At 43.0% G+C, this 6,224-nt stretch overlaps 1 non-coding gene across 1 annotated transcript; it reads right to left on the reverse strand.

The window, feature by feature from the left end:
• Nucleotides 1–5,910: 5,910 nt before the first annotated feature.
• trnas-gcu (transfer RNA serine (anticodon GCU)) lies at nt 5,911–5,992 on the reverse strand. Its single transcript has one exon. It is a non-coding gene; the product is annotated as a tRNA-Ser (tRNA).
• Nucleotides 5,993–6,224: the final 232 nt, after the last annotated feature.

Raw genomic sequence — 6,224 nt, forward strand, 5'->3', positions numbered from 1 at the left:
CTCCTGTTGTCTCATGGACTTATGTATCGAATGACCTCCATCTGTATGTTCCCCTCCAAGGAACATGCCAGGCTGACTTGGGGCATTGTCAGCGAAGATCTGATCGAGTGCTGATCCAGACTTGATGCGCCAAGTGGTCTCTTTCCGCCCTCCATCTTCTATTTTATCATTCTTCCGAGAAAAAAAAATGATGAACGCAATGACAAGACTTGTGGCCGGTCCTCTGACTCTTCTCTGAACAGGCAGTTGCTAAATTTCCAGCATAATTTCCCTGCTCTTATATTCCACCTGCTGTCAAGAACAGAAAGCATCTTTTACCCCGCGAGACCACTTGATCCCTTGCACAAACACCTTCAAAGATTCGTGAATGCCTACTCCAATTTCACTTTTAACAGTCACACCTTTATCATTGTTCCTCCCCAAATTCATTATCACCCCTTCACTGGATGAAATTAATCTCAGCACATTTTCTTGCCAATTGTTTCCAATCTCCCTGCAGTCTATGGCTTTCTTCCTCATGGTTAACTACATGACTAATTGTTACATGATTTGCAAACTGTTAAATGATGGCCACGACAAATAATTAAAAATTGTTGACCTATATGAGAAAACAATAGAACTCACAGAAGCCATGGTTCATAAGCTTGCAGAGGACAGCAGAATTGGAGACTGCAAAGAAGGTGATCTAAGATTCCAGAAGGATATTATTCCAATATGTCTTTGGGCTGAAAATTGTCACATGGAGTTCAATCTGGATAAATGGAAGGTATTGCATTTTGCTACATCAGATAAGAGTAGGGCTTATACAATGAATGATCGGGCGTTGCATCGTGTTGTGGAACACGGAGGCCACGAATGCAATAATTCATTTTAATTTGCTTCATATATAGACAGAATGGTTAAAGAAATGTCATCTTGCCTTTGTTGTTCTGTCCTTTGAGTATAGGAGTTGGTACGTTATGTTGAAGTTGAATAGGACAATCGGTGATGTCTCTTCTGGAATACTTTGTCCAGTTCCTGTCGCCCAGTAATAGCACGGAAATTATTCAGCTGGAGTAGGTTTAGAACAGGTATACCAGCGTATGGCTAGTGGGGAAGGTTTGTGTTATAACGAAAGGCTGGATAGGCTGAGAATATTTCCAGGAGTTTGAAAGGCGACCTGATAGACATTTAGAAATTATTGACAGTTCAGCTAGAGTTAACTGTAACTGTCTTTTCTCCAAGGAGGGGCACTTCAACTCGAGATGGCAAATGTTTAAAGTGAAAAGAGGGATTTAAAATAAGACATGAGAGGCTTTTTTAAAAGAGGATGGTTTATGTGTGCAATTCACTTCCTGAGGCAGTGATGAATGAAAGTACATTTACAATATTTACAGGATATTTGGATCGATAAATGAATTGGAAAGTTTCAGTGGGATTAACAAAAGCTATTCATTCATGCCGAGTACATTATTTAGAGCCCAGAGGGAAGTTCAGAATCAACCACGATATTATGGATCTGGAGAAACATGCCAGCCAGACCAAATAGGTATGGCAGTTTCCTTCCCTATCAGGCATTAGTGAATCAGATCGACAACAACTGATTCAACATCATCATTAGACTCCAGCTATCTGTTTAAATAAAATTCCAGCATCTGCCATGCCAGAGTTTCAACCCGTGCCCACAGAATTATATCTGGACATTCATATTAACAATGCAGTAATAATATCACCAGGGCATTATTAACCCTCAATTGTTACAGGAGCCGTCACATGCGACTCGTTTAGTTTGTCATTATATGCAGTATGAAGGTGTGCAGATTACTGGAATCAACCATGGGAAATGAAGGGAAACGTAATAGGTATGGAGTCTGGGTCTATTAGGATGTGCTTCGGAGGGATGGTGTATACTGGAAGGGCCGAATGGCCTGCTTTCCCACACTGTCGTCATTCTCAGATTAAGGGTCAGCTATGTTATTCAGATCCTGGAGTCACAATTAGGCAGGATTGGATAAAGATGTTAGCATCCCCTGTATAAGCGACGTACATGAATGGGATTGCAGGAAATTAAAGGCATGTTCTCTGTTCCTGAGGTCAGGCTTCCATTACATGTTTTATTCGTCGACCTTTGTCATTACCAGTTCCGTGTGTGAGTCCCCAAGGATGACTAGCTTTTTATATAACCACAACACCACCTTCTCCAGGGGTGGAGTATTTATTGGGAACAAGAAGGTGATTCTGAGCTGATGCGAGCAAAAGCAGAGGCCAATGTCAAAACTACTGATCCAAACAGGAAAATGAAAATTTGAACCTTGCCATCCCAAAGTTTAAGTATCCACACGCTTTAGATGCACCAATCGGCTGTCTCAGCAACATGTACTGTTTATTGTCATAATATTATAAATTGGGGCAAGTTTCCCCTTCCGCCCCGCTTTTGACCAGGAGCTGTCCCAACCTCGGAAATACATGCGCCTCTCTCCTGTCATTCCATCCCAATTTCCAATTGGATCTTCGTGCATGATTCACACAGTTTCTCTGATTCTGAGTCTGGAACTGGGATTATGTGTGATTGCATGCAGCAGTTGGTACTGTCTTGTGTGGGCAAAGTGATGCTAAACTGTAATGCTATTGAAGCATTCGATTCAACAATATTCTGCATTGTCCCAAGAGTTTGGAGAGTTTCATTAATCCCATTCTCCAATACTCTCATTCATGGAATCTCCACAGTCACTGCGGATGCTAAAGTTAAAGATTCGGTTCATTCTGCGTTCCCACATGCCTGTCGCTAAGTCCTGATATTGTACATTCTTCCTGACATTTCCTCTGCTGTCACGCTGGTTGCAGTTTGCAAGCGTGGTCTGTGGAATGCTGTAACCGTTCAGTCGATCGTATTCTGCGTTGTGATTGCAGCGACCCCGGCTCGAATCCACATCATGGCGGTCAGTTCTCTCCAACATTTGGTGAAACACGGTCAGAAATTAATCGTATTTTACAAGATTATATTCTCCGAGGTGATGATCTGTTTTCCATCGAATTTTGTTCTCTGATATTTCTGCATTTAATGTATCAGTATTTAAACCCAAAAGTTCTCGAAGATGTCTCTCCCTCGCACGCTCCCTAGCTCTCTTTTCCGTCCCTCATCCCATTTGACTGAGGCATTGCACAATCTAACATACATTTTCAGGTTGATACCATCCAGTCTGTTCCGTTGCACTCTGTTGCTGGGTAACCATGCGCCAATCTCTTCATTGGCACCTTCAAATCATTCGATCCGTTTAGATATTGTGGCTGTGAGATCAATTCTCTTTTAGCAGCTTTTACTGACATGGAGCAGAGATTATTGGAGCGTGATGATCAATAAAAGGGCAACAGAGAATAACTGGGGAAAAGAGACTCTGTTGGAAAAAATCCCCCATGAGGGCTTTCTGCGATAGCCTCGTGATATTATCGCTGGATTGTTGACATAGCAAAGTCAGGTAATATTCTGGGCTTACGGGTTGGATTCCCTACACACCACGACGATGGTAGTATGTGAATTCAATAAATGCCTAGAATTAAGATTACTTTGTCTGAAAAACCCATCTGTTCCACTGACGTCCTTAAGGGAAGGAAACTAACGTCCTTATCTGGTCTGGCGTCCACGTGACTCCAAACCGGAAGGCAATAAATGCTGCAGAGCCACCCCCGATGCTGGTACAGAATGGAAATATGTTCATTCGGCTCATTGCTAGAATTGTCCAGGGATGTGATTGCACTGGGAAAATTGCAGGAGAGATTCACTCGGACAGAGTCTAGGCAGAAGAGTTTCTGTCATGAAGGGAGACAGGACAAACTGGGGTTGTTTGTCACCGTGCAGAGGAGTTTGTGAGTGGTATGGATAAGGTAGACTGAAAGAAGCGTTTCCCATCGATGGAAAGAACGATCACAGGGGGCCAGAAATTTAATGAGAGAGACAGAAAGGTTTAAGTAGATGTGTATAAAAGCGGTATAGACCAGCAGGTGTTCGAATTTGGAACACACTGTCTATAAGGGTCAGAGAGGCAGCAACCCTTATAACCTGAAGGAATATTCAGATGTGAATATGTTCTGCCAATACCGTTAAGGCTATGGACTAAACGATTCGGGTCGGTAAGCAGTTGTTTTTTAACAAATGCAACCACAACGGGCTGAAGAGTCTCCTTTGAAACTGTTGTCCTCAGTAGTATAGTGGTTAGTGTCACCGTATGTTATGCGGGAGATAGGAGCTCAATTACTCGCTGGGGCATTGTAAATGTTTTAAAACTGTCGCTCCGTTTCCAAATGCGGGTTATTAATGCCTGTCCTTCCATTCTCCACGGGACATGTCACAAGAAGGACAGTGCTGTCTGAATTAGTGTGAGGAAGGACTGCAGATCCCGGCGAGACAGAGTGTCAGTGAAAGTACAAACACTTGACTTCCGCCGCCTGCACCTTGTGTCTGTATTGGAATCTAAACCATTTAATAGAAAGAAGGAGGAAGTTGAAGAAGAAACAGGGCAAACCAATTCAGATGTGAGTGCAGAAACATTTTCCGCAGCATCATGAGGAAAACTGACAAACGAATCTGAGAAATAGTGTCTTTTAGAACTGTCAGTTCACAGAGATGTTTTTGTTCCACTTAAGCCCTTACGAAATTGAATAACAATTTAACTAAAGACTTGAAATATTAGAACACAACAGGCGGTGAGTCACTTGCTGGAAACTGTGTTTACAAGCCAGATGTTTGATGACTCATACTGATATAATAGGTTGAAAGGCCATTCGCCTTGCTCTAAAAAACTCAAAAACTGTCATTTTTCAACTGAACAAAATAGGTAAAAACAAAGTCATCAAGAAAATTCCAAGCATTCCACATCCTCTACACCCGATGTGGCCTCCTCTGTATTGGCGAGACAGGCCGCCTACTGGCGGAGCGTTTCAGAGAACACCTCTGGGACACCCGGACCAACCAACCCAACCACCCTGTGGCTCAACACTTTAACTCCCCCTCCCACTCCACCAAGGATATGCAGGTCTTTGGACTCCTCCATCGCCAGACCACAACAACACGACGGTTGCTGGACAAACTTTCCTCATTCCTGAAGAAGGGCTTATGACCGAAACGTCGATTCTCCTGTTCCCTGGATGCTGCCTGTACTGCTGCGCTTTTCCAGCCACACATTTGCAGTACTGAATTTAGCTATCAGCCGCTGCTTTGGCACTTTTAGCTGTTACTTGTACCGAAGCCCGCCCTGGAGGATTGTCATCCGAAGGTCTGAGGTCGAATGTCCTGGACGACTGAAGTGCTCTCCAACTGGGAAGGGGCATGCCTGTCTGTTGATTGATGTGCAGTACCCATTCCGTTGCTGTCTCCTCTGCTCGGTTTCACCAATATACCATGTCTCAATGTACCTTGCCTGCAGCATGTTGTTTTTTTTTTAGATTAGCGTCAGTCTAAACATTATGGCACGGACACAGCACACAGGGACTAACACTGTCAACATATTATCTGTGATGACACTAATTGGTAAAGTTCACCTGAGAATGTAACTGTTAAAAGAAAGTTGTGCGATTTACATAAGAAAGAAGTGAACCTAACATAGTCATTCTAACAGATGTAAGATTTAACAAAAAATCAAGGTATTTTTCAAAGTTTAGTTTCAGTGACATTACACTGTAACGTTTGGCTATAAATTCTGTATCTTACCACTGTGGACTCCACGGTCACCTGATGAAGGATCAGCTCTCCAAAAGCTATTGCTTCCATTAAACCTGTTGGACTATGACCTGGTGTTGTGTGATTTTTAACTTCCCATTAGAATTCGGATCCCATAATTAAATCAGAGATGAAGAAGCATTTCTTCTCTAAGACAGTTCTGGATCTGTGGACCTTCTTTTTGCAGAAGACTGTTGAGGAGGGGTAATTAAAAACAACGACGAGAGTGGGATTCGAACCCACGCGTGCAGAGCACAATGGATTAGCAGTCCATCGCCTTAACCGCTCGGCCACCTCGTCACATGTGCAGGCTAGCATATGACGTTATTAATAAGTGAATTGCGTAAATTATGCAGCACAGCAGATATTTCTGCCTCGTGTTGGTGAGATGATAAATAGTACAGTACGGTTCCAAGGCTGATCTCTGGGTTGTGTGGCAAGCGCATTCCCACTCTGCTCACAATGATCTGCACAAAAATGAAGAAAAAAACTGTGCAACAAGGTCTGTTGAATTCTGTGAAGATTTGACGTC

This window comes from Chiloscyllium plagiosum, unplaced genomic scaffold (assembly GCF_037043375.1).
Source record: "Chiloscyllium plagiosum isolate Xiang-an unplaced genomic scaffold, Cpla_swu_hap1 HiC_scaffold_46, whole genome shotgun sequence".
NCBI classification, from domain to species: Eukaryota; Metazoa; Chordata; class Chondrichthyes; order Orectolobiformes; family Hemiscylliidae; genus Chiloscyllium; species Chiloscyllium plagiosum.